Source organism: Lepidochelys kempii, chromosome 2 (assembly GCF_965140265.1).
Source record: "Lepidochelys kempii isolate rLepKem1 chromosome 2, rLepKem1.hap2, whole genome shotgun sequence".
NCBI classification, from domain to species: domain Eukaryota; kingdom Metazoa; phylum Chordata; order Testudines; family Cheloniidae; genus Lepidochelys; species Lepidochelys kempii.
In genome coordinates, this window is record NC_133257.1 from 109,524,373 (window position 1) to 109,551,064 (window position 26,692).

General features: G+C 41.4%; 1 long non-coding RNA gene across 10 annotated transcripts in view; it reads right to left on the minus strand.

Moving 5' to 3' along the window:
• The window catches only part of LOC140906942 (uncharacterized), a 201,275-nt gene that overhangs the window by 41,766 nt on the left and 132,817 nt on the right, over nt 1-26,692 (minus strand). For 5 of the 10 annotated variants that reach the window (XR_012157299.1, XR_012157300.1, XR_012157303.1 and 2 more), the window contains 2 exons: nt 2,629-6,939; nt 2,100-2,194 (listed from right to left, as the gene is read on the minus strand). This is a non-coding gene — a long non-coding RNA (uncharacterized lncRNA). Of the gene's footprint in view, nt 1-2,099; nt 2,195-2,628; nt 6,940-25,552; nt 25,779-26,692 lie in introns of all 10 variants that reach the window. The other 5 variants (XR_012157302.1, XR_012157308.1, XR_012157307.1 and 2 more) reach the window with 4 other exon arrangements.

A 26,692-nucleotide genomic window follows, 5' to 3' on the forward strand; every position in this document is an offset into this window, starting at 1 on the left:
AAATCTAAATAATAATAAAACCTATGATTTCCCTTTACTCTTTAGTTCCCATTTGCAGATTCTCTGCCTTAATGAGTCATGATCATTAATACAGCACATATGTATAAAATAAAACTCATCTCCTTCTGCCTTTCCCCAGCTGCAGCTGCTTCCCCACCCCCATATCTCATTTTTTATTTCCAGACCTAAGTCACCAAAATGTTCCTGTGGGGGAACCTTCCCTTCACCCACTGTCTTTATTTGGTGTGGATTTAACTTGCTGCTTGTGCACAGAACTATGGACCTGAACTCTGACTGATGTGAGCTGTCTCTTTGCCACACTAAAGCAATCGCAACAACCCAGCTTGAAGCAGTAATGCAAGCTGGACAAAAGCTAAAAGGAAAAAAAACAGCAGACCTTATTTTATCCTGTGAGCCTATCAAGGATTGTTCACCAGCAATGACATCTCTGGCAAACAGCTCAATGAAATTTTTGAAGTCTTAAAGTCAAGGCTAAACTTTCCAAATTCATCAGTAGGTGCCTAAAATCAGTCTCCTAAATCCAAATTTATTTTTCTCAATAAGTGGCCTGATTTTTCAAAGGTACTGACCAGCCACAGCTGCCATTGAAACTGATTGACACAATTCCTCCGAAACCTCTCCCTCTGTTACTGTCTCCCCACACCCCCAATCAGTATTCAAGTGAAACATACTTTATTTGAAATATAAAGGCCAAAGAGCCAAGAGATGTGTCTATTGCTTTCTTGTAGCGTAAAACAGTGCTTCCCAAACTGGGAACCAGGAAAGGTTCATGCCTGATGTTTTTTGTGTTTTCTGATTAAGAGGTTACTAAACCAGGTTTAAAACTCACCTGTTATCTATGGGTCTGCTACTGCTGCTAGCACTGGAAACCTTTCTGTGCCCTCAGCTCCTGTAAGGGCCTTCAACAGAGAGATTCCCTGCGGGGGTATTCAGCAAGAAGTCTCTAGCAGCAGCCCAAGCAGATAGGGGAAGGGGGCAGAGGGAGACACAGGTGCGTCTTATCTTTATAATGGGACAATTTTTACGAAGTGCTAAGCCTATATGGAGCAAACATTTGGCTAAAGAAGATAATGCTTTTAAAACTGAAAAGGAAGAAAAGTAGACATTACAAGGATAGTTAAATTGTTTGGACTTTTGTGTCATTATTACTGTGGAAAGTCCATAGCCATAATGTGTCATTTGTTTTCAGGTGTTAGTAAATGAAAATATGAAGCCAAGGAAACTACAGATGCATTTAGAAACCAAACATCAGGAAATCCAGACTCAAGAACCACAATTTTTTCCTTCAGAAATAAGAATTAAAGTAGCAAAGAAAGTCACGTCTAAAGGAGCAGCCTCAGAAAGCCTTAGAAACATCATATGTTGTAGCCATGCAAATTGTAAATGTAAATGGCAAACAAGCACATGCCTTCTACTTCCAGCAGCAAAAGACATCTGTAGAATTATAATGGGGGAACAAGGAGCCAAGGCACTGAATTCCTATATCAAATAATATCATCCCTCAATCTTCTGATGACCTGGCAGAAAACATCCAGGACCAGCTGATAGAACAAGCTAAGAAGAGTCAGTATATTGCAGTGCAGCTTGATGAGTTCACAGACATAGTCAACATGGCTCAGCTTCTGTGTTATGTGAAATTTGTTAAAGCAGTTACAATAGTGGAAAAACTTTTTATTTTGCAAAACGGATCCCAATCTGAACAACCTGTGAGGAAATATTCAAGACCACTGATAAATGTATAGTGCATGAAAGTCTTAATTGGGCTATGTGCTGATGGAGCAGTAGCTATGACAGGAAAGAACAGGGGAGTAAATAAAGTGGTACCAGCAGCAATTTGGACACACTGCATAATTCATCACCAAGCTTTGGCATCGAAGCAATTGCAACCTGAAGTACATGAGGCCCTCAACATTGTTAAAATTAATTTTATAAAACTCGAGGCAATGAACACACATTGGGCTAGTACACTGTGTGAAGAGAGACACTTTTGACTAATTTGCTGGAGCTGAACATGAATGTCTAGCTCCTGACTGGATCATTCAAAACCCCATTGTGGCAATAGTTGGTTCCATTCATACCTTAATTATCTCTGCTCAAGAAAAAAATCTTTGAATTGTCAAGTGATCAGATGCTGAAGATCAAGTTTTCAAATCTAACCACGAATTCTGGATTTCTGTTAAAGGAGAGTACAAAGAATTCAGTGATGAAGCTGTTGGGATAACTGAAAAAAGAAATACAAAATGGAGTCTGTGACATCAGACTTCAGAACCCCATCCTTGTTTGCCTGAGGGGCACTGAATCAAAGCTAGCCCCAACTGGTTAGGACTGGATTTTTCCCCACCTTTTGGGCTCTGGACATTCCATCTGTTTTTCCCACCCAAATCCTTGAAGGTTCTATCACCTCAGACTTGCTTGGCATTGCTATTTGGAATGGTCCAATTTTTCCCACCTTAACATCTATAAAAGACCGACTCCTGCCTGGATGCCGGGCTGTCCATCTGAGCAGCCGCCTGTGCGCAGTGCAGTACTGGTCTCATCATGGTTCCGACCATATCGACGAGAGTGACACCTATCTCAAAGACACCAGAGAAGACCTTCAACACTTACCTTATCCTGCTGTTCCATCTCTGGAGGGCTTCTCTTCCACAGAGATCACCATCCATCCGTTGGACTCCTCAGAGTTCCTCCTTGACTGCTTTCCACTAGTCCGATAGTTAAGGTCCTGAGCACCACCACCGCACACAATTCAGCACCTAGATTAAGTAGGAAGAAATCCAATCTCTGTTTATAGGGTATTTGGCCAAGGGAGGAATTTATCTGGGTCTGGGCTTTATGTCCCATTAAAAGTCCCTGTCACTGTTGGTTGTAATACTGGTTTGTGTTTGTGGTTTTTCCCCCTTCCCTATCAATTGTATTCTTATCCCTAATACACCTTTTGCTTTCACCTTACTTGTCTCTTCTTCCTTATACACCACATCTGGGGTATTTGTCCACTGGGTGATTAGATACCAGAGAGGGTCATGTCTGCACTTCTGAGAAAAAGGGGTATCCATTTTATTTCCCTCTACCACATCTGATTTATTCTAAGAGTTACCTTTCCCCCTCTTTGAGGCAACAAAGCTATGATAGTGCTGCTTTCATTCACTTCCTGTTATCTTGGTGAGTCTGCGTTTTCAGTCATTTCTGTGAAAACTAAACAGAAATCATTTAAACTTGGAAAACTACTTACATCTGGTGCTCTCTGAGATTCAACCAACATTGCACAACCTTGCAATTTGAACCAGGCCCATTCTTCTCTCAAATCTTAGGTTGTGTCTGAATAGGCTCCAAAAAGCCAAATTTTCAAACTGTGTAGTTTAGATTGAATTATATAATTAAACTAACTGTATGTAGTTGACTAAAGTTGCAAACCACCCAAAATCTAGTATCCCTCTTGAATCTAGTGTCCTGGGTCCATAAACACAATAAAAAGAAAATGTTGTTTGGTTGTTGAGAGCCCCCAAGTCTTAAAATATCTGCAAGGGAGCTGCAGTTCTTAGAAGTTTTGGAACCATCTGAGTAAAGTACAGGGCAGGGTTCAGAGAGAAGAACTAAGTATCTTAGAAACTGGAATTTTATTGCTAGGGTTTTCTTTCATTACAAGACTAACTTTTTCTATGAGTAAAATATCCTTTACCAACTCCTTCCTTTCGTTATTCATTATTTTTTTTTAATTTTACTTTCGGTAATATCCCATGCTTCTGCATCTTGTCTCTTACTTCCTCTCCCGTCTTCAAAACTTTAGTTCGGTCCTCTTTGCTATAGTATTCCCTCTCCCATCTTTTCTTTTCACTTTCCGCTTGGTTTTTTTCCTCCAGTCACCCATCAGTTTCCTCTCAGACTTTTATTTCTCAGTTTTGTCCCTCCCATCTCTAGGCTCTAATTGTTTAAGTCCTGGCTTCTCCCATCAATTGTGCAGCAGCAGCTTCCCTATCATCACTTTTATTTTTAGAGCATAGCCAATCTCTCCCTGGTTGTGAGGCAGGAATTTACCCGGGAATCCCTCCAACACAGAGATCTAGCCCAACACCTTAATTAGCATGTACAAAACCCAACAATCATTACGAAGAGCAATCAGTCCATGAGGGTTGGATATAAACCCATGATATATAAAGGAATCTCTGCTTCCTCCCTTGGGGTGATGGACAATTCTTATGTCTGCTGCAGGCTCATAGGGACCACATGATCAAGCTGTTATCTTGTCCTGTTCCCTGACTCCAAACTCAGGCTCTCAACCTCTTGTGTCCCTGCAGAATGAGCACGTCCTTTCTCCTGCAGCCTGTGCATTACCTTCTTGAATGGCATTCCCATCCTCTTATCAGAGGATAGAGGCGGCAGCAGGAAGTAGGGATGGGGTTTCCTGCTAGATCTTTAGCCTACAAGGGATTTGAGGGGTAGAGGTTGACTTCTCTTATCTGTCCATCACCTACCCAGTCAGTGCTCTGAGAGCAAGGTCCCATAGCACTGCTACGCTGTGGAGTGGGAGCTTCACACTGTCCATTAGTGATTTACACTTCTATCTCGGGCTCTTCAGAAAGTTTCTCAGTGTGCTTTAAGAATTCTATGGTTGGAGAATCAGTGAGATGGGGTACATGTTGTTCTCTCTGCACGTACCAGGAAAACTTAAAGCAGTTGATATGAAAATGTTAAGCAGATTGGTACAGGGTGGGATCTTACTATAGTGCTTTTCATCAGTAGATCTCAAAGCACTTTACAAAGGTGATCAGAATAATTATCCCCATTTTGACAGATGGGGAAACTGAAGCACAGGTAGCAACATGAATAGTCTGCCCAAAACCTTCCTCTATAAGACTTCGTTTTAAGTTGCTTATAATTTTGCCAAATGTTACTTGTTCAAACTGAATTTTTCCATGCTGCTTCTGGTGGATTTTTTTTTTTAAATATTTCAGCTAAACCAGTTCTGCTGTTTGAGAATGAGATGGTGGGGAGGGGGAAAAAACCACTGTTCTGTCCAAATTAAAAAGTATTTCAAACATGGAAAAACTCTAGTGACTTCATACTTTGGAGGAAAGGATCTGGGAGGGGGAAATGGAGAGGTGGGGAGGGGAGTAGTTTGTCTTGGTTGGTAGAGTGGGCTGTATTTCAATTCTACCTTGACTCCCCCATCCTTCCAGGCTAAAAATCACCTCCACAGTCCATTCAGCCATTCTGAGGTAGGAAAGCTGGAAGATATTGCACATGCTTTCATTGGGTTGTAGGTAAACAGAGGACTTTGGGGCTGTCAGCACAGCACTTGTCCTGAGCACTATGGACTTTAAAACCACAGCTAAAACAACATTCAAAGAGGCAGTTTATGCTACTTATTTGGCTGGATTTTACAACCTCTTCGCACAGATGTAAATAACTACATCAGTTGCAAGGCAGTGGGGAATCAGGCCCTTAGTCTACACTTCATCCTTAGGGTTGCCTGAAGGTTTTAAGGAAAGGGACATTATGCCCTGATCCTGGAGGGGAAGAAAAAAAAAACACTGGAGGTGAAGGGTCTGCCATGGAGTGCCTCTGAAATCAGTAGGGCTTCACACAAATGCAGGGGACTGCCCACACATCTATCTTTGCAGGATCTGGGCCATTAAGTCTGAATTTGGGAATATTTGTAGATCAGCCCAAGATGTGTGCAGGCTGATTCTCAGTGTTGTAGGCTATGAGGTCATCCCAATTTTTAATAGCTCAGATTCACATGTCCTTTACACTGATGTAAACCCTAACTTACTCCATTGGCATCACTCCAGATTTTCACTAGTGAAACAGAGGTGAATTGGATCCACTCTCTCTCTCTCATTTGTTCTGCAACAGCTCTACCACACAGCATTGTACATTTATTCCAAATCTATTCTATCTACATTTTAAAACAAAAATTAGATGACAATCACCCATTCTTTGCGTGTCTTGCTAATATCTGTTTGTCAATGTCCCTGTAGTAATAATGAAAATCATCTTTTATTTCCACAGAAATGTAGGGAGCTTCCATTTTTTGTTTTGATATGTACGTAGGGCAACAGATACACAATTTATGTAGGGGATCTGTGTATGAGAAATTTGTTGAAGTCCACAGAACCTCTTTGGTAAATTTATTACTTCGGATGAGATTTGCCATTATTTTTTATTCCATGTCTAGTCTTAATTCCCACAGCTGTTAGCTGCTATAATCCATCATTTTCTTGGTAGAAGACATAGGTGCAAAAACAAAACACACATGCACGCCGCCGCCCCCCAAAACTGGTCACTTTGCTTCCAGTTTCTGAATCTTGGAAGGGGGTTATAGGTACTTAAATGTATCAACAGTTTCCACTGGCAACTGCAGCAGAATAGCATGATACCAGTTCTACAGCTGACATGAAATACCATTCCATATGTAAAGCCATGTCTTAAACCCACAAGGGACACTCAAATAAACTTTGTACTTTCTTTTCCTTTTGTCTAACACCAAATGGGTTGCGAAGAAGAGCTGGATGCTTAAAAAAATGCACTTACAATTTTGGATCCAAGCTGTGAGACTACTCATTGGAGACAACTGTTCTCTCATGGGCTAGTCTTGAATAAACAATCGCAGCTCTGTGTGATATTACTTCTTAACCAGATTCTAGCATGGAGCTATTGGCTTGCCATGGTTACTTGCCTTTTAAACCGATGGTGCTTTTTCCTTCCCTTTTGCCAAGATTCCTGCTTACTTGGCAGCGGCTCGTTCTCATTTGAACTTTTGCCCTCTTTTAATCTTCACCAAATTTTAGTCTAAAAGAACCTTTCACAGATACCTTTTGTTGTCCTGAATTTCTATTGCTTGTGGGAACTAACTTGTGGATCTGGTCACTGGAATGAGCTCTTCTTCCTGAGTTACCAGCCCCTGACAACGACAGGCATCTGTGAAAAGATTAGAAAATAAAATCACAGCAGCACAAGATGCTATCCCATTCCTGAAATACAATTAACGAGGAAAGAAGGGACGGATATGGACACGGACATGCACACACATATATACACACTTTGCCAGGTCATTCACTAGGAGATTTGCTTATGCTTGTCAGTTCGAGAGGCTGTTCCACTTAATTCATCTGAGGATAACAGTTAAAAAGTTCTCAGAAGCATTGCTCTGTCACCTGGGGGATCCAAGACTGAATCCTTCACTTGTGCTTCCATGTCCTGAGCTAGCAGAACCCGAGGGGAATGAGCATGCTCAGCATGGGGGAAAAGGAGAGTGCTTCTGGTTCCTCTTGAGAAACTCTCCAGACAACCTAGGACTTGAACTGACTGACTGTCAGGAGGGTGAAACACTTCCTCTGCCAGAAAAGGATTGATTGATTTTGATTTTTAGTGTGCTTATTGTCCTAATATGGAGATTTTGGGGGGAGGGGGAAAATGGGTTGGCCATAAAGAATTCCCTCCCCAATCCTGTTCAGTAAATTAAGGGTCTGAATCCTGCTCCCACTGAAGTCAGTGGGGATTTTGCCAGTGACTATAGGGAATAGCAGGCCCCTAATTACCTATAAAAACAAGCTTTATTCTCCACCAAACTGACATATTGTGTGTCTTTTCTGTGTACAGTTGTATATGCATATACATAGATTACATATACGTAAATAATGGAGTCCTCTTTAACCAATATTCACTTATTTAAGAAAACATATTTTCTTGCATTTGTAACATTTCTGACTTTAGTATGAGAAAAGCTATCACTATCCAAAAATCTCTCAGGTTCAGTAAATTGGGGTGAATCATTTTTGTCTAGATTTTTAATATAAAGCAGGAACCTTTTAAAGTTCTCAGGAGCATTAAGACATCTTTACTCTGCACCATCTAGAATGAATCGGAGTAACATCTTTCTGATAAATTCATCATATGTGCTGATTAATCAGACCAGGATTTATTCTTCTAAACTCTCAGAATAATAATATTTTAACTCAAATTCCCCTTTCTTAGACTAAGGCAACCAAAGGACCAGCTCTTCATCATATCATCTGACTGAAATCAGCTCTTTCTTGTCATATGAATATTGCCTACTTTCATTCTTTTCTTTGTTTGACTAATATTTTTTATGAGTTGGAAGGTTTTAAATGAAATCATACAATTAAAACCAAAGAGTCTGCCCTTCTGCACACACATTCATTTATTTAATTTTAAACAGCAACTTTCTTTGCAGTAGCAAAACCAAATTCTAAGATAATGTTTCTAGCAGCAGTATTCTTTCTTGTAAAATTTTATTGGCAATCTACTTCTCTTTCTGTGCTGAAACAGTAAAATGAAAAGAGCGTGTCCCTCTTATTCCGCTAGATTTTAAAAAATAGTATCTTTATTTCCTTTGGCACTCATGCAGAAGACACATTTTTCAGCTCAGCTAAATAATTATCCATCTCCATGATATTTCTTCACATGCAAAGCATCCTGACTGACTGAAAAATCACTAGGTGGTTGTCAGAAGTGTCCTTTATTGGTAAGTATTAGTTATAGCCTGTCTCTCAATCTTCCTGTTTCTGAATTGGGAGCGGACAATTTGTAGAACAGATGAGAAAATGTTAATACACAAGATCTAGCTTTGTCTGTGGTGAGTACTATGCACTTCCTTAAAGGTGCTGAGCACCCTCAATTCCCAATGAAAGCAAGGGCCTTGAGGGTGCTCAGCACTTCTCAGGAGGACTCAGTACCACACGGGATTAGGTGCTTAGTTAAGGTACACAGCAGCTTTCCTGTGTGAGTGATGCACAGAAAATTACTTCTGGTTGAGTCAAGTTGAAGCTAATCTATTTTACTGTAGGTATTTCTAGAGCACCAGTCACCATAATATCTAATGCCTCTATCCTGCAATGAGCCTTGAGGAGCACAGGGGTCCACTGCATGGAGCTCATTCCAGGACTTGGACCTAAGCAATTTTACAAGGGAGATGTCAGGGATCATCGGATTAAGCGGTGGGAACTATTGTCAAGGGCTCCTCAGTCCATATCAGCCTGGGATGCTGCCAAGATCTCAGTCCCAAAGCAGGCCATGCCTATGACAAGACAGGAGATGGGGAAGGCAGATGGATAGTAGCACTTTGTTTTGCACTGAAGTAATAAAACTTTACCTTTCTCTTGTGCCTCTCATCTGAGAATCTCAAAATGCTTCACATACATTTTCCGAAAACTCACAACACCACAGAGAGGGAGGTAAATAATACCCCCATTTTAGAGGTGGGAAACTTAGGCATGGCAAAGTTATATAACTTGCACACATTCGCCAAGTGACTCAGACAGAGCTTGGTGGACTTAACACATCTCCTGCAGTTCTAGTATGCTCCCTTGTTTATCCTGCTAGAACTGCTCCTTTTGGATCACCAAGGTCCTGCTCCAAGTCTTGACTTGAAGCGCACAAAACAGATCCTTCCACCACCAAATAAGGACTCTACTAATTGATTAAATCCACTTGAATGCCTGGCAACTGACTGATAGACAAAACTAACATGGAATTATGTATTGCAAAAGGGCAGCTGAAGGTCAAACCTTATCCAGGTGCTGCTGCACAGATGGAGCCAAATCTTTCACTGCAATGGGGGATTCCCTAAGTGAGCAAAGAACTTGGGCCATTGAATGCAGGTGAAATAATCCTATATACTGATGACAAACCCACTTCTGATTGTTCACAGAGATACTTACAATTACACACCTTTGCTAGTTGGAGTCACCTAAGACTTTAAACGGGGACTTTTCAGCACAATTTAAATGTGGGTCCTGATTATGCCACTCTTACTCATGTTGACTAGTACCTTAAGCTGCAAGTAGTCCCTATGACTCTACTTGCAGAGAACAATACTATTCACCAGGCTCCCTTTGTGAGCGTATGGCCTCATGACATATCCATCTGTAACAATGACCTCTTGTAATCATTTACAATGCTTTTGGGCACCGGTGTTTAAAAACTCTGCTATTCCAACCCAGTGAGAGAAAATCTTGTGTGCTTTCCAGTGTAAAACTATAATTGTGTTTTATTTGTATTCAAAGACGAAATAAGAAATAGTAGGGAAAAGAAATACTTAGGGAAAAACAGGAGCTAGAAGCAATCAATAAAATGTGGAATAAAGTAAAGGGAAGGAACCTTTAAAGTGCCCAAGTTTAAATGTCAAGAGTATTAGAACAAAAGAGCTTGAAGCAGAAGTATGTGTGGTAGAAGACTATTCTGACACACATATAGAAAGCAGGTTTACTCCTGAGGATGGAAAAGAATGTAAACTACAAAGAATGGTCGAGAACGACAGAATAAGAGATTAGGAAAGTATATATTTTTCTGTTTCTAAAACAACTTGCAATAATAGGAGAACTATGACTGTTTCTAGAAGATTTTGAGCTGTATAATTAAGGAAAACTTATCCTCAGTGGTTAAAAGGATTGCCTTAAAATAACCATTTAATAAGCCTCTTTGAACATCTAGCGTAAGTGGTATAGTCTCCTATACTCCATAAAATGTGACACCAATATTACATAACCATGTACTATTGCTTACATTATGTTATACCAAAAAAGAAACTTCACTGCCAATCAGAAAAAGGATTGCTGTATTTGCCCTACCAATTACACTATAATTAACCATGAACTATACACAGTTATACTTGCTTTATCTTATTCCCTAGGGCAATGATTCAGCAAGGCACTTATACACACTTTGAACTTTAAACACATGGTATTTAAACATGATCTGAAAGTTAACCAGGTGCCTTAGTGCTTTGCTGAATTGCGGCCTATGTTCTGATGGATTACTGGGTTAACAGTACAGGAGACTCTTGCAGCTAGTTGTGGCAATAGTTCCAAAAACATCCACCTTCGTCACCTGAAGCAAAACTATTTCCAGTTTATTATGACTGTTATTCATATAGCACAACAGATCTGTCTGGCACCACAAGTATGTACTGTAGGAAGATCAAGCTTCCTGTTCTGAGTTTACAGTCTAATAGAGAGAAACTATTGTGCACTTTTGATGTGCAAAGAAGGGCAGAATTTGAAAAGCCTGCACAGTTGCACCTGAAGCTGGTACAACTTAACAGAGAGGCTGGGGCATGAAAAGAAGCAGGCCAGAGGAGGGGGAGAGACAGCAATGGATCTGTGTCTAAGATTGATTGGCCAGTGGAGAGGGAACATAATAGCCATACGCAGTTCTGCAGCCCTGATGCTGCAGTAGTGGCTTGCTGAGCTGCTCTGCAGCTCCCCCCTGAATTCTTGTGGAATTTCCCACTGTGCAGACCACTTACTTGAGCTAGTATTTAGACTAGTCTTTGCAGAAAAAAATTCTCAGGCCAGGATGTGGTCTTAATAAGAGGTTATTACAAAAGATACATCCAGGCTATTTGCTGTTTCGATAATAAGATGTCACCAAGAATCCACCTGGCCATCTCTGCATTCCAGTGGCACACAGAGTACAAACAATGCATTCACTGCAATATGTTGCCCATCTGAGAAAATCAGTGATACGGATACGGACCAAGATTTACCTGTTCTGCCTGAGGGAGACTGTTTCATCTTGAGAAACATTTTTGAAACTGTCTCCCCTCTTACTGTAACGCTAGGGATCATGCTATGAGTATGGGAATCACCATACTAATGAGATGGTCTTATGCTAGCATGTGAGTGACTATGCTGTAACCACAGGCACCGACTCCAGGGATGTTCCGTGGCTCAAGCACTCATGGGGGGAAAAATGGGTGCTCATCCATCAGGTGCAACTGTTTGGCAGCTGGTGGGAGGTGCTTGAGGGAGGGTGAAGAGCAGTGAGTGGTGGGCGGGGGCATTGGGAAAGAGGGCAGGGCTTCGGGGCTGAGCGGTGGTGGAGTACCCACAGGGAAAAATGGCTGTAACTCTTCTGCCAGGCGGAGTTGGCAAAACCAAGGTTCAGTACCTCTGGGTTCCTCTTAACAATACAAAACAGAACCTGCTCAAGCCTCCACCCAGCAATCTGGGTAAACAAACACCTCCCTGGAGTGCCTTTGGAGGCAATTCTTTCCCACTCGCACGCACTGAGACTATGTATAACAAAACAAAATGATTAAAAGGGGAAAGGGAACCCAACATTAATTTGGGAAAACACCATAACCACATTCAAAAAGCATGTGACCCTAAGCAAACCCGACCCCACAGTGCATTGGACAGTGTCCTTTGCCTCAATTTCCTACCTTGCAGTGGGAAAGTCCAGCTAACAACTGCCCCTTTAACACATCACTCCCCTCTGCCTCCGCTGCACCCCACTCACAGTTGGCTGGCCTTAGTCCAGAGGTGAGGTCACAGGGGTTCACCTGCCACGGCTGGGGGAGCAGGGTGTCGAGCAATGCCTCTGCTGCTGCCTCTGCAACTGGTGCACAGCTGCTGTCGTCTCTCTGCCGCCGCAGCTCGCTGCTCCCACAACCTCGTGCTCCAAGGTTCTACCACTTAACCCAGCTCTTAGTGACTGCAGCAGGCAGCAGAGAACCTCACAGCATATGCAATCTCTGGATTGTCTTTCACTGTCCCCACACAAGCCTTAGCCCCTAGCCTCACTCAGCAGTGCTGTCAGCTTTAGGAATCACCAACCAGAAACACAGACTCTCAAGTGAGTCTTAACAGCTCTTTCATTAAACACTGGAGAGCAGCAGGTCCAACGGTGTCTAGGACTCTTTAGGCAACATCCACACACCAGGTGGCAACACCTGTCCCCACCCATTCTCCTCCTCATTGGGATATGGCATCCCTACCCACTGCTTAGCCAGTGAAGTTCAGTTTAGGGTGACCTCCTCAAGCAGGGCAGGCTAAGCACAGTTCTGCTGCCCTTTACTGGTATGATACGATTAACAACATTTCATTATCCTGCATTCAAATACTAGTGATTTGTAACCAAAAACCAGGCAAAATTGATCATTTTGGCAAAGCCAGTCCATCTGTTACATGCCTAGGCAGAGTAGGCGTCTCTGCAACCACTGTCTTTTCCTGAAGTCTTTCCCCCGCAGATCTCCACTAAATGTCAGGAGAGAGTTCATTCAGACCCTGCTTACACTGCTCATATATGCGTGACGCCTCTGAGCATGCTCAGTGTGAATTCGATATTTCCAGAAGCCTGATCAAACTCATAGTGAGCTGAGTGCTGCTGCAGCTCAGAGCAGTCTGCTGTGCCCTCCCACCAACAAACGTGACGGCTGACAGTGAAAGATTTTGCAGTGTGTTCCAACACAACATTTAAAATCTCTCTTGTAAACTTCTGAAATCACCCTCATTCTAATTGTCAAAGTTGACAATGCTAACAACATTGAGTCGAATGTCCCTTCATCTTCTTGCTTTTCCTTAACTGAACGATCTGTGAACAAACCAAAGTTGACAGCTATTGTGAGGAAAACAAGAACTAAAGGATATTCAGCAGATGTTTCTACCTTTCCCTGTCTAATTCACCCCAAACAAAATGCCACTGAGTTCAGGCAAAGGTTGGAGAAGCAGAGAAGAGAGATCCGCTAACTCCGATTGGGGTGGACCGGCAAGAGTTTCAGAGTTTGACTATTCAGTTCTTTCTCGGCAAGGTCCCTGGAACAGCATGTGGTATGCCAAATAATTTGACTATGGGTCAACATTAATTTTCTGTTTATTCTAACAATCCACTCCTGCCCGATGCTAAATGTCTCCAACTAGGTGCAGAGTGCACACGGGAGCACCCAGCGTTCAGCATATCAAAGGAGGTGTACAGTAATGTGAAGAATTTGGGCAGTTTAAAGACCTACACATCATAGTCTCACACCAATGACTTTTTATTGGATTAAATATTTGACCTAAGTTAATATTTCAAACATTTTATGTTAGTTCAAATTTTTAAATGGATTTCTTCAATGTGCTCATACCCCATTTGCCTTCTTTCACTGGATATTCCACCAAATGAGTTTACTGCCAGGAATGTTTGTGAAACAATGCATTTTTTAGTGAATGTTAATGAATATTTGAAGGAAGCCAATTTTTCATTCCCAGATGCAAGTATTTGCACCTGAAATTACATTCTAAAAGTTATGCTCATTTAATCAAGAAACAGGCCACATAATATGTTTCTCTGTGTCCAATCAAAACAGCTGAAATTTCAGACATTAGGTTCTCACAATGAACTGCTCACAAATAGAACTGGGAAACAGTTTTCTCATCCTGCAAATATTTGGGAGTTTGAAATGTTTTCCTGACTCGAATCAGGACACAACGTCAACATCTCAAAAATATTTGTGAATTGACAATCCAAAAGGTTTTTCTTTTGGATCAATTTCAACTTTTTGTTCTTTGTTTTAAAACCTTTTCTGTGTAATTAGCTTAAATTTCAAAATGAAAAGTCATTTTGAACTAAAAACCCAGACAATTTTTGGTTAAGAAAATGTCAAAATGAAAAGTTTCAACAATTTCAAAACCTTTTTCTAAATACTTTTTTGACTTTGGAAATTCCTTAAACCTGACCCCTGTATTTTTATCCAAATCATGATTAGTTGAAAAAATTGCCACTAGTTAGTCACAAATGATGTGCAGACCAAGCAACTATTCCAAGAAGTTATTCTGCTAAAAACAACAAAGACATCTGAAAAAAATCAAGTCTGCTCTGGGACAATTTGTGAACAGAACAGCAGTCAAAATTAATACAAATTATTCACCTCCCTCTGGCCACACCAGCAGGAGTTATGCTAAAGTTGTCTTAGCTAGAAATCTTATTGTATATCTTACATTTAGCACATTGTGTGATGCTTTTCCAGGGAGCCCAGAACTATGACTCATCTTGTTACCCCTCTGCCTTAACAAAAAAGAGCCTCGCTGGAGGCTAAACTAGGTAACAGCTCCCTGTCAACCCAGTCTGTTAGCCAACCAACCTCTTCCAAAGCTGTGCCAGCTTTTGCTTTGCCTAGCACTTAACAACTGATGCACCCTAGTTCCCAAGCCCTCCGGAAGAGTGTTCCTCTGCAGTATCCAGCACCAGTCACTGGACACTCACAGAAATTACCCAGTCTGCTGTCTCCAAAGAGACACACCAGCCTATTAGAGCAGCAGAGGATTCACTCTTTAGTGTTATAACACTGAGAAGATAATAAATATAATAAAACCAAGAATAAGTTTATTAATAAAGAACAGAGATTTAAGTAATACCAAGCAAAGATTATGGAACCAGATATGGTTACAAACAAACATACTTTTACAAGACTAGAATTTAACTCTAGCAAGCTAACCTTAAGAAAAACAGTCTCTCACCTAAAACTTTTCTATAGATCTTACTGGTATTCAGGCATATCAAAATCCAGATTTTCATAATTACCCTATGCCCTACAAAGGGTTTCCTCAGTAAAGGGATAAATATCGTAACTTTTCCCCCTTTTCTTATAGTCCAGTACACCTTCAAAATGTATCCTTGGAAGCATACCTCCAAACAAAGTTCCTCTCCCCCGCTGCCTGTTCTTTGGAGGTGTTGACAGCATACTGTCTGTGTTGTTGTTCTGTTCATTTGCTTTTTCCTGATACCTCAATATGCAAATATAATCTCCATTATCTTTGGCTAACCCTGCTCAATTAACGTTAGAGACAGGGAAATAACTACATTCCCTCCTGGCTGGGGGGAAAACCTGTTTTCCCCTTTGCTTGGTTACAGAGTTTAAAGCATAATGTCAGCGAGCATCCATAATTCCTCCTACAGTGTTAATACATTATTTCACAATGATATTAATGATCAGTGTATTACAAGTTTTCATTTGATACTTACATGACAAAATAGATAAATGCCATGACAGCAACGTGTTAGGTATAGTGAGTTTGTCAGGCTGTTACATGACAGGAACCCCTTGCCAGTAGGCATTGTGGGGGCTCCTAGGGTCACACATGGATATTCTGAATGATATTTTCACTCTAAGGCTGTCCTATGCAACCAGCGCTTTCCCCTAAAATGTATCAGCTTAACAGCATTTCCTTAACACATGAGCTGAAGTTACAACTTTATCACACGCTCACCTGGTACACATTATTACTTTCTCCTGCTCCTTACTTCATCAGCTTCACAGAGCGCTCAGTAACAATGCAAATCTACACTACATATCGTACAATGAGAGAAGGCAATTGCCCTTCAGTGGAAAGGAGCTATTTTGAAAGCTGCATTTGTTATTTCTTTCTGATGAGGCAGCAAGAAGCTCTATTTTCTCTGCTGCAGAGTTTACCATATGCTGTATGTATATTACAATGTTCTCCGTGCATGGGATACTGAAGGGCTGGACTAGCCCTTTACTTCTATCCAGGGTAAGAAATGGGGCAGGTCAGCAATAAGCTCCTGGGTCTGAGGACTAGTCAGCCTCCAGGCAGAGTAACAAGCTCAGCTGGGTTGCAGTAGAACCACCTGATTGGCCAGCCTGACTGACTGACTGAAGGAAGCCAGCAGGCTTGCTTTTATGCTCAGCAGCAGGTCACAGACTGCTTAATGCTTCTGCATGCATTTGTGATCACTTGTGTACCCATCCTTTCCCCACCATTGCTCCAGTCTTTTTCCTGTTCTGCTCCAGTCTAGCTTCCCTACTTGGCCTGACTTCTTGGTTCTGGCTCTGACCTTTAGGTGGATTCTTGGTTCCCTTAGCTTGCCTCCTGCTCCTACCACTAGGCATGACTGCCTATTCCCTTGTCAATGACCATGTGTAGTTATATTGCCCCAGGAAAAACCCAGAGAAGGAACTGTATAATTCATTTCCAGTTCTTCAGGGGCAGTAAGTTGCTGCTGGCAGAAGCTGATTACTTTACTACCCTCCCCTCTCGCTCTCACACATGCATGTACACACATCTACTCAGCTATTGAGAAGTGGAGCAGAGTCCATGGTTCCATCCATTCCTTCCTCCCCCGTTCACTCCACACACACATGTGCAGAGGCTGAAGTACTGGGCATGCAGAGCCTGCTCTCTCCTCTGCATTCACTTATAACTAGGGCTGTCAATTAATCACAGTTAACTCATGCAATTAATTCAAAAAAATTAATCGTGATTAAAAAAATTAATCATGATTAATCAGTTTTAATTGCACTTTTAAACAATAGAATACAAATTGAAAAATTATGACATTTTGGATTTTTTTTTACATTTTCATATATATTGTATTCTGTACTGTAATTGAAATCAAAGAGTATATTATTTCTTATTATAAATATTTGCACTGTAAAAATGATAAACAAAGGAATTGTATTTTTCAATTCATCTCATACAAGTACTGTAGTGCAAATCTTTGTTGTGAAAGTGCAATTTACAAATGAAAATTTTTGTTACATAACTGCACTCAAAAACAAAACAATGTAAAACTTCAGAGCCTACAAGTCCACTCAGTCCTACTTCTTGTTCAGCCAATCACTAAGACAAACAAGTTTCTTCACATTTACAGGAGATAATGCTGTCCTCTTCTTATTTACAATGTCACCAGAAAGTGAGAACAGGCATTTGTATGGCACTTTTGTAGCCAGCATTGCAAGGTATTTACATACCAGATATGCTAAACATTTGTATGCCCCTTCATGCTTCTGCCACCATTCCAGAGGACACTTCCATGCTGATAATGCTCATTAAGAAAATAATGTGTTAATTAAATTTGTGACTGAACTCTTTGGGGAGAATTGTATGTCTCCTGCTCTGTTTTTTACCCACATTCTGCCATATATTTCATGTTATAGCAGTCTTGGATGATGACGACCCAGCACATGTTGTTCATTTTAAGAACACTTTCACTGCAGATCTGACAAAACGCAAAGAAGCAAAACGCAATATGAGATTTCTAAAGATAGCTACAGCACTCAACCTAAGGTTTAAGAATCTGAAGTGCCTTCCAAAATCTGAGAGCGATGAGGTGTGGAGCATGCTTTCAGAAATCTTAAAAGAACAACACTCCGATGCAGAAACTACAGAACCTGAACCACCAAAAAAGAAAATCAACCTTCTGCTGGTAGCACCTGACTCAGATAATGAAATGAACTTGTGTCAGTCCGCATTGCTTTGGATTGTTATCGAGCAGAACCCATCATCAGCATGGATGCATGTCCCCTGGAATGGTGATCAAAGCATGAAGGGACATACGAATTTTAGCGCATCTGGCATGTAAATATCTTGGGACGCCAGCTTCAACAGTGCCATGAGAATGCCTGTTCTCACTTCCAGTGATATTGTAAACAAGAAACGAACAGCATTATCTCCTGCAAATGTAAAAAAATGTGCTTGTCTGAGAGATTGGCTGAACAAGCAGTAGGACTGAGTGGACTTGCAGGCTCTAAAATTTTACATAGTTTTATTATTAATGCAGTTTTTTTGTACATAATTCTACATTTGTAAGTTCAACTTTCATGATAAAGAGATTGCACTACAGTACTTGTATTAGGTGAATTGAAAAATATTATTTCTTTTTGTTTTTTTACAGTGCAAATACTTGTAATCAAAAATAAATATAAAGTGAGCACTGTACACTTTGTATTGTGTTGTAACTGAAACCAATATATTTGAAAATGTAGAAAACATCCAAAAATATTTAAATAAATGATATTCTATTATTAACAGTGCAATAAGTGCACGATTAATCATGATTAATTTTTAATCGCTTGACAGTCCTACTTATAACTTAACTAGATGTACTAGATGATTCTTCCTTAGTAACATGCACCATCATGCAAATACTGAAAGTTTAAAGTGAAGACCTTTAGGCATTATTTTTGTACAAAGAATTCTCAATTGTCTTTAAATTGGAGAAGTATATTTTTTCTTGTGTAATTAACTGGAAAGGAGTTGAAACTACTTTAAAAGAAATCCCTGAGAACTGAAGGTGAAGTCCTCCAGGCACAGATCTCAATCAATTACCCAGAAAGTCTCCTTGCCTTCACTGAGAGTCTTGGTGAAACTGATAGCACAAGGGCTGTTAAAGCCGTCAAACTAGCATGGAATTCACCCTCTTTGCACACAGGGCTTGTAGAATCCCACCCTTGGAGTGCACACAACACAAATACAGAGTTCCATCTCATCACATAGCTGGTGTATATGTCATAGCTCCATTGAAGGGAAGGGAAGTTTTTTTAAAAAAATTTGTTCAATGGAGCTGTCACAACTCACTCCAGCTTAAGTTCTGACCCATAGATTGTTTCCTTTATTCTCTTTTCCTTCTAATTAATTTTCTCCTCCTTTTCTGTTTTTCAAAAGAGAAAATTAAATTTAAAGTCCATCCTGCCTATAATTTAGTATGTAGTTATGGTGTGTATGTGTACACACATATTCATGTGTTTGTTTATATTGCTCTGTGCATGTATCTATATGACAAAGTACTGTAGAACTGGAAATATTTGCAATAGAGTAATTTTTGCTTTCTTTGTGGGTTTGAAAAGCCAACAACAGCTAATTTACAGAGACTATTTCTAGCACCAGGCAAGTAGTATTGCTCCCTAACTGAGATGGTTGGGTGGCTTGAAAATAGCTTTAGGCAAATATGTGACCAGAGTATTCTACAGTGTTTGTATAGAGGGCAAAATCCTGCTCTTATGATGATGTAGAAGAGCAATTTCTAAATACAGGGGCCCTGAACTGTCTTCCCTGCACAGGGCAGGATGGCTCAGGAGTCTGGAAGAATTACACTCTGCAGAGCCCTTTACTGCTCCTCTGAAAACAAGCAGTGTGCGCTCTCCCCAATGCCTACAGCCAATGACATCGTGTATGTAGTAATGGCTGGAGGCCTGGTCACCCCTGAGAGGCTGTGGACCACATCCCTTCTGGGCTATGAAGCACTGTCAGGTCCAATTAGCCACCCCCTTCACCACAATGCTCTAGGGAGTGCTAAGTCTGCCTCACAGCTGCACAGGTGTGCTAGAGAATTAATAGTGTTGCCCCTTTTCAACCTGAGCAGCTAGCCAAATCACAGGGCTTTGGAGATGGTCCACTTGGAAGCAGAAATTGAGGGAGTCCAGTGTTTTTGTTGATGCAGTTGTGACACTGCGCCCCATATTCTTCACAGTAATATTATGATATGATTGTGACAATTATGAGCATTTTGTACAAGATAAGTCATGGAAGGGGTCACTGAAAAAGTTATGATTTGTTGAATATGATTATCCTATTTGTATTCATGTAGCATTTTTGTATCTGAAGTTATGAATATTGACTGTGTATCTGTATTTCAAATGTAGTGACACCTGGGTAACGACCAGTAGACAAGATTCTTTCAATCTAGATAGCTGGATGGGAAGGGCCTATTCAGGGTAATGGGCCATTAGGGAAAACGATAAGCTTCTCCTAAGGCCTATCTCCCACCTGGTGAGCCTTCCCGTGAATGCTACAGACAACCTGTGAGTAATGGCTGCTCTGACTCTACAAGGACATACGATCAGACCACATAATGTTGGACTCCATCTTGGGATGTCAGTATTTTTCCACAAACCAGTCTGGGAACCAAGTTTTGAAACCAAAAGGTTCCCACCATATGCTAAACCTATATAAGGCAGGGAGAGACATCTGTGGGTCTTCACGTCCCACACAAGATGACTCTTGAACACACCTGAGAAACAAAGACTGAACTGGGGAAGTGCCAGACCCTGGGTAAAGGGATTTCTATGAAACACCTGGGGATTCCAAGCTGCAAAGCAAATGTAGTTTGTGCCTTAACAATCTACAAGTCTGCCTGTACCATCACTTAGATTGGATATGAATAGCAGATTCTCACCCTATCTAACATATTAAGCTTAGGATGCGTTTTTGTTTATTTGCTAGGTAATCTGCTTTGATCTGTTTGCTATCACTTAAAATCTGTCCTTTTGTAGTTAAATTTATTTTGTTTTAATCCAAACCAGTGTGTGTTTGACTAAGGTGTTTGGGGAAAATCTCTGCTTGGTTACCACAAGTGTGCATTGTTCTCTTCACATACCAACTATTAAACCCATATACTGGCCAGATTTGACCAGGGCAGGATGGCACTGCTCTGGGATCCTAGGCTGGGAAGGTGGTGGTTAGAGATCCTAAATGTAACTGCAACTCTTCCTGTGGGAATGCTGGTGAAAATGCAGGCTGGAGGGTTTTGCAGCTTGTCACAGCAATACAGTGTGAGAGGGAACCCGGGCTGGTGGGTCAGAGGGCTCAGTGGTACCCTAGTTCCAGATGGCACCCTGGGGGGAACCAGTCACAGAAATCTTGTTTCATTATAACAACAACTATACAAAGTTCTGCTTCTCCAAATGCAGGAGAAACCAAGAACAAAAGGAGCAGTTTTTTGGCTTACAGCCCCAAGCCTCTTTCGCCAACAGACCCAGAAGTGCTCCCTGTAGCTTTCCTCAGGATCACACTGTGCTCACAGGCTACTGCTTGGCTTTCTTGCTTTTTGCCTCTGCCTATCTCAGTACTCATCTATTGTCAGTTTGTGCAGTCTCTCTCTCACACACGTGTGCCTGGGCACAATACTCAGTGGAAACTCCCTGCCTGCAACATGGTGCTAGTTTCCAGGGAGGCCTTGTTTTAGGTGCAGCCCCTTAACTGTCTTACAACTATCTTAAATGAAGGCCATGTTTGCACAATGGAAAACAATCCCAACTAGACATATAAAATGATGGGGTCTAAATTAGCTGTTACTACTCAAGAAAGATTTTGGAGTCATTGTGGATAGTTCTCTGAAAACACCTGCTCAGTGTGCAATACAGGGTCAGCACCTACCTCTTGCAAGTGTCCCTTCTGATTGGGTGTGTCTGCATCCTTTCTGTTTTTTTCAGTGGGGCAGCACCCACCTCTCATTAGCACCCCCCTCTGGTCTATGGATCTCTCACCGGGTCTTCAGTGACTCAGTCCTCAGGGTGAACCGCCTAGACTGTCCCTGTAGCCCTTCCCAGGCTCTGGTCTTCAAGTCTGACCAACAAGGCCTATCTCAGTACCCTAATTGGCCAGCTTATGTGTGAAAACTCCCGCTCTGGTGTGGAGCAGCACCCCCCCCCCAAGGCTTCCTTCCTGGGGGCTCATTGCCTGCCCGTTAGTCCTCTGACCCCAACTTTCTAGCTGGGTCAAACTAGATCAACCCCTTTTCATGTCTTCAGTGAGTCCTGGAAGCCAGCCAGAAGCTATTTTCTCACTTCCATGGTCCCTGCCAGCAACTACCTGTCTTAGCCCTTGCAGCCAGCCAGGAGTTAAGACAGCCTTTTGATCCCCCACTCCCTGCTAGGAGACTGATCTAGCCAGGCCCTTTCAGCTCCTGCAGATAGCTAGGAGTACCTCTTCCTCCCCGGGTCCTGCAAACAGATTGCCCTTACTCTGGCCCTGCAGTTCCTTTTATGTGAGCCTGCTGGGCCCTCACTGGCTACTACCTGAAGCATCTCTGATTGACTGCTTCTCCTACAGCCACTCTAGCCCACTTGGAGGATCTCTCCACTGCTCTTTTCTTGGGATGGGCATGGCAGGCCCCTGAGGCCCCCAGCAGGGTGCCTTTGGGCCTAGTCCACCCCATTACAGGCAGTCAAAAAAGCTAACAGAAAGTTGGGAATCATTAGGAAAGGGATAGATAATAAGACAGAAAATATCATAATGCCTCTATATAAATCCATGGTACATCCACATCTTGAATACTGCATAGAGATATGGTTGCCTCATTTCAATAAAAATATATTGGAATTGGAAAAGGTTCAGAAAAGGGCAACAAAAATTATTAGGGGTATGGAGTGGCTGCTATATGAGGTGAGATTAATAAAATTGGGACTTTTCAGCTTGGAAAAGAGATGACTGAAGGGGAATACGATAGAGGTCTATAAAATCATGACTGGTGTGAAGAAAGTAAATAAGGAAGTGTTATTTACTCCTCATAACGCAAGAACTAGGGGTCACCAAATGAAATTAATAGGGAGCAGGTTTTAAACAAACAAAAGGAAGTATTTCTTCACACAATGCACAGTCAACCTGTGGAACTCTTTGCCAGAGGATGTTGGGAAGGCTAAGACTATAGAAGGGTTCAAAAAAGAACTAGATAAATTCATGGAGGATAGGTCCATCAATGGCTATTAGCCAAGATGGGCAGGGATGGTGTTCCTAGCCTCTGTTTGCCAGAAGCTGGAAATGGGCGACAGGGGGATGAATCGCTTGATGATTACCTGCTCTGTTCACTCCCTCTGGACCACGTGGCTTTGGCCATTGTCGGAACACAGGATACTGGGCTAGATGGTCCTTTGGTCTGACTCAGTATGGCCATTCTTATGTTCACATTTGTTTGAATGAGATTTTAACTCAATCCATAACAACACAACTCATGGCAATAGACTCACTGAGCCCTCTTCTACCCCACTCAGTGCATGTGTTGAAGATAGGGCAGGATTTTACTAAGAGCTTGTGTCAGTGTGCATGGATATAAATATATGTGTGTGTATATTATATCCAGAATAAGACAATGTTCTGTTTTCTACATACCACAGAGCAAAGATATATTTTTTTCCTCTTCAAATTTTGGGCATAAATCCCTACTTGTTTTCACAGGAACATTAGCTCAAATTTGCAGCTACTGTATGCAATAGATAAAACTGTTGCTTAGAAAGACCATATGTCACACTGAACTGCTCAAGAGGCATCAAGCCTTCCCTGCTTGCAGATCCTTTAAAGATATAATTTTATGCTCAGTTAAAATGGAAAAGAGCATTATGTGTAAAGATAAACCCATTTACTGTGCAACTAGTTTGCTAAATTACTAGTTAGAGAGACATTTGGACTGTCAAAAAAAAGTTACACATTTCCTTCTCTGTGTTTATCAGTTGCTATGGCAATAATAATTATGATGTCACAAACAGCATGATTAAGAACTCCTTCTAGAGAGAAGAAAAGAAAAATGGGCTATAAGGAGAAAGTTTCCTCTGTATTTATATTTATTCTTACCCCCTTTTGACCAGAGCAGTTAGCCAGTATTCAGGGTCTTGCAGGTTGTTTCTATTAGAGGAGAAATTGATGATGTAGGTGGGTATTTTTTTTTGGTGCAATCCTGTTTATTTACAAAGAAGGTACACAAAGTCCTGTTTCCCTGAACACAGTAGGATTCAAACAGCAGGAGTTGATTTCTAACCATTCTAAGCCTCTTTCCAGCCACTACCCAAAAGCCTTCTCTCAGCTTTTTCTCAGGATTGTGCTACAGGTGCCTCTCTGGCTGTCCATAGTGCTTGCCTGCTGCCTTAATCTGTCTGCTTCTGTGGTATTTCTGCTCTCTCTCTCTCTCTCACACACACACACACACACCACCCCAAACAATTCTCAATCCTCAACCTCCTACATCAGCATTCAGTCCCCAGTGAAACCCCCACTGCCCGCATAACTTAGATTACTGACTGGCATTGCATGTGTCCTATATTTTGGATGGTACCTCCTATTGTTTCAGGTATCTCATTCCATAAATGAACTTAATTGCTTCTTACATTTACCCTGTATGAAGGGTGGCTGTTTTGCCTACTACCTTCAACAAGGTTTTATATAATCCCCCATTATCACAGTATATTTTCTAAAAGTTGTTTTTAGGGATGTTAGTGCATGAAGAATTAGTATCCTCAATGGTGACTATAGCCTTTTAGCTCCCAGTCAGACCACCATTACTTTATATTAGTACTGCAAGGGGGCAGAAATTCTGTTACTGTTTCATAACAAATGAACACAAAACTGCGATGTTAAAAGTTGTGAAGCCTGCAGGAGTAAAATGTATTAGGCAGCATTTAATTTCTCTGCTTTAACGTAATGCTCTATCCTGCTTTTGCTTTCCTAGTGTACAAAAGGGAGGATATAGTACACCTGAGCCACAGCAGCAGGGCAGCATCCCTTCATAACACAGTGCTAATGCACCAACCCAGCAGCCATGACCCAAAGAGGCACCATGTGCAGATTACGTGATGTTCCCCCCACTTCCCCTGGAACTAACTAGCTCATTGGGGTCAAAGGCAGTTAGATCAGGGTCCAGAGGAGCGACATTGCTACTGCTCTGGGGAGCACTAAAGTTTTCCATGGCTATCCTCGTGGAAATTCATCCTGGATGGCTGCAGCCCAGTTACAAAGGATGCACCAAGATGAGGTCTGGTCTACATTTAGGGTGATATTGCTACAGCACTCAAGGGTGTGAAAAATCCAAACCCCTGAGCCCCACAGCTATGCTGACTTCAACCCCCAGTGTAGCTGCAGCTACATTAACAGAAGCTCCAGGGGTAGAGTTACTACAGGGATGGGGAAATCTCTTCCATCACTATGGTAGGCATCTACACTATGGTGCTAGGGCACTGCAGCTGTGCCGCTGTAGCACCCATAGTGTAGACGTGGGCTGAATCTCCACTCTCAATCATTGTGTCACTCAGGGCAGGATTTGACCCTTAACTTATACTTAATCCTCAAGTGTAAATGTATATAACAGAAATTGTTCTGTTCTTAAAGAAATGTAGCCCTTAGAACCCTTATCTCTATCTCAGGTATCTAGGTGTGTATACCAGTCACATCACCACGGTATCTGAGTGCTTCTCAGATAATAGATGGATTTACATCATATCATGAATTCATATCTCTAGTTCACATACCTACATTCAGTCATCTTCATATTTTTTTTTGTCTCCATTCAGTGGAGGGTCAGAGGTAAGGTGTATCCTGAAGGGATTGGGAAAGAGAGGGAGAATGTTCCTCCTTCCTAATGTGTGAATCCACACACAGGAAACTTAGAAAACATCTTTTAAATTTCTGAGGTGCTGGCTGAAGTTGTCCAAAGGCCCCAACATGGCAGACAGCACATAGGCTCCATGGCTGCATCTGTGGGGTAAGATTTTCACATGGATGAAATATTAATGAGCTGTAGCTTATGCTCAGATCAATTTGTTAGTCTCTAAGGTGCCACAAGTACTCCTTTTCTTTCTGTGGATACAGACTAACACGACTGCTACTCTGAAACCTATGTTTCCAATATGCATCGATACCCCTTACAATGTGAGGGGGAACCTGCAAGTACTTGTGGGTTTCATGCCATACAAACCACTGCATTCAACAGGAACCTAATGCAGATATAAGTTCCCCATTACGGAACAGAGGAAACCTGCATTTTTAATTAAAAGTCTCAGGCCATAAGCTCACCCAGCCAGTCATTAAGCCCCAAGAAATGTCCTTTGCCGAGATCATTATTTCTTAATTAACATACAGTGAACAGTATATGTTCAGTTTAGCCTTTGAGAGAGAAGGCAAACTTTCTTCAAGAACTGGAAAGGTTAGCAGCCCTTTACATAGACCATCCAGACAGGATCACAAGGAATGTTAACACAGTGCTTGATTCAGCCCAAGTTAGCTCTGATCCCCCTCAATTTACTCCATGTCTTGTAATCTAGATAGCTTTGAATGGTTGTATGGAATTGCACCTTTTCACACAGCACTACACATTCTTTCAAAGGCGTAATTTGATTTTTAGTAGGTTATAGCAATTAGTAATGTGTCTTTCATGTCTTATGGATCAATTTGTATGTTATTTAAATGCACAGACTTTGCATTAGCTGGCCATTTCTATTAAGCTGCTTTTTAATGCAACACCACCACTTGGCAGTGTAGCAACTACCGCACTTAGCACTAGAACTGTTTGAAATATGTTAATTGTTTTTCACAGAAAGCTCCAGGGAAAATTTTTTTTAAATTTCCACAAAAAGATTCACTTCTTGAATTTTGTTCTTATTTTCACTTTC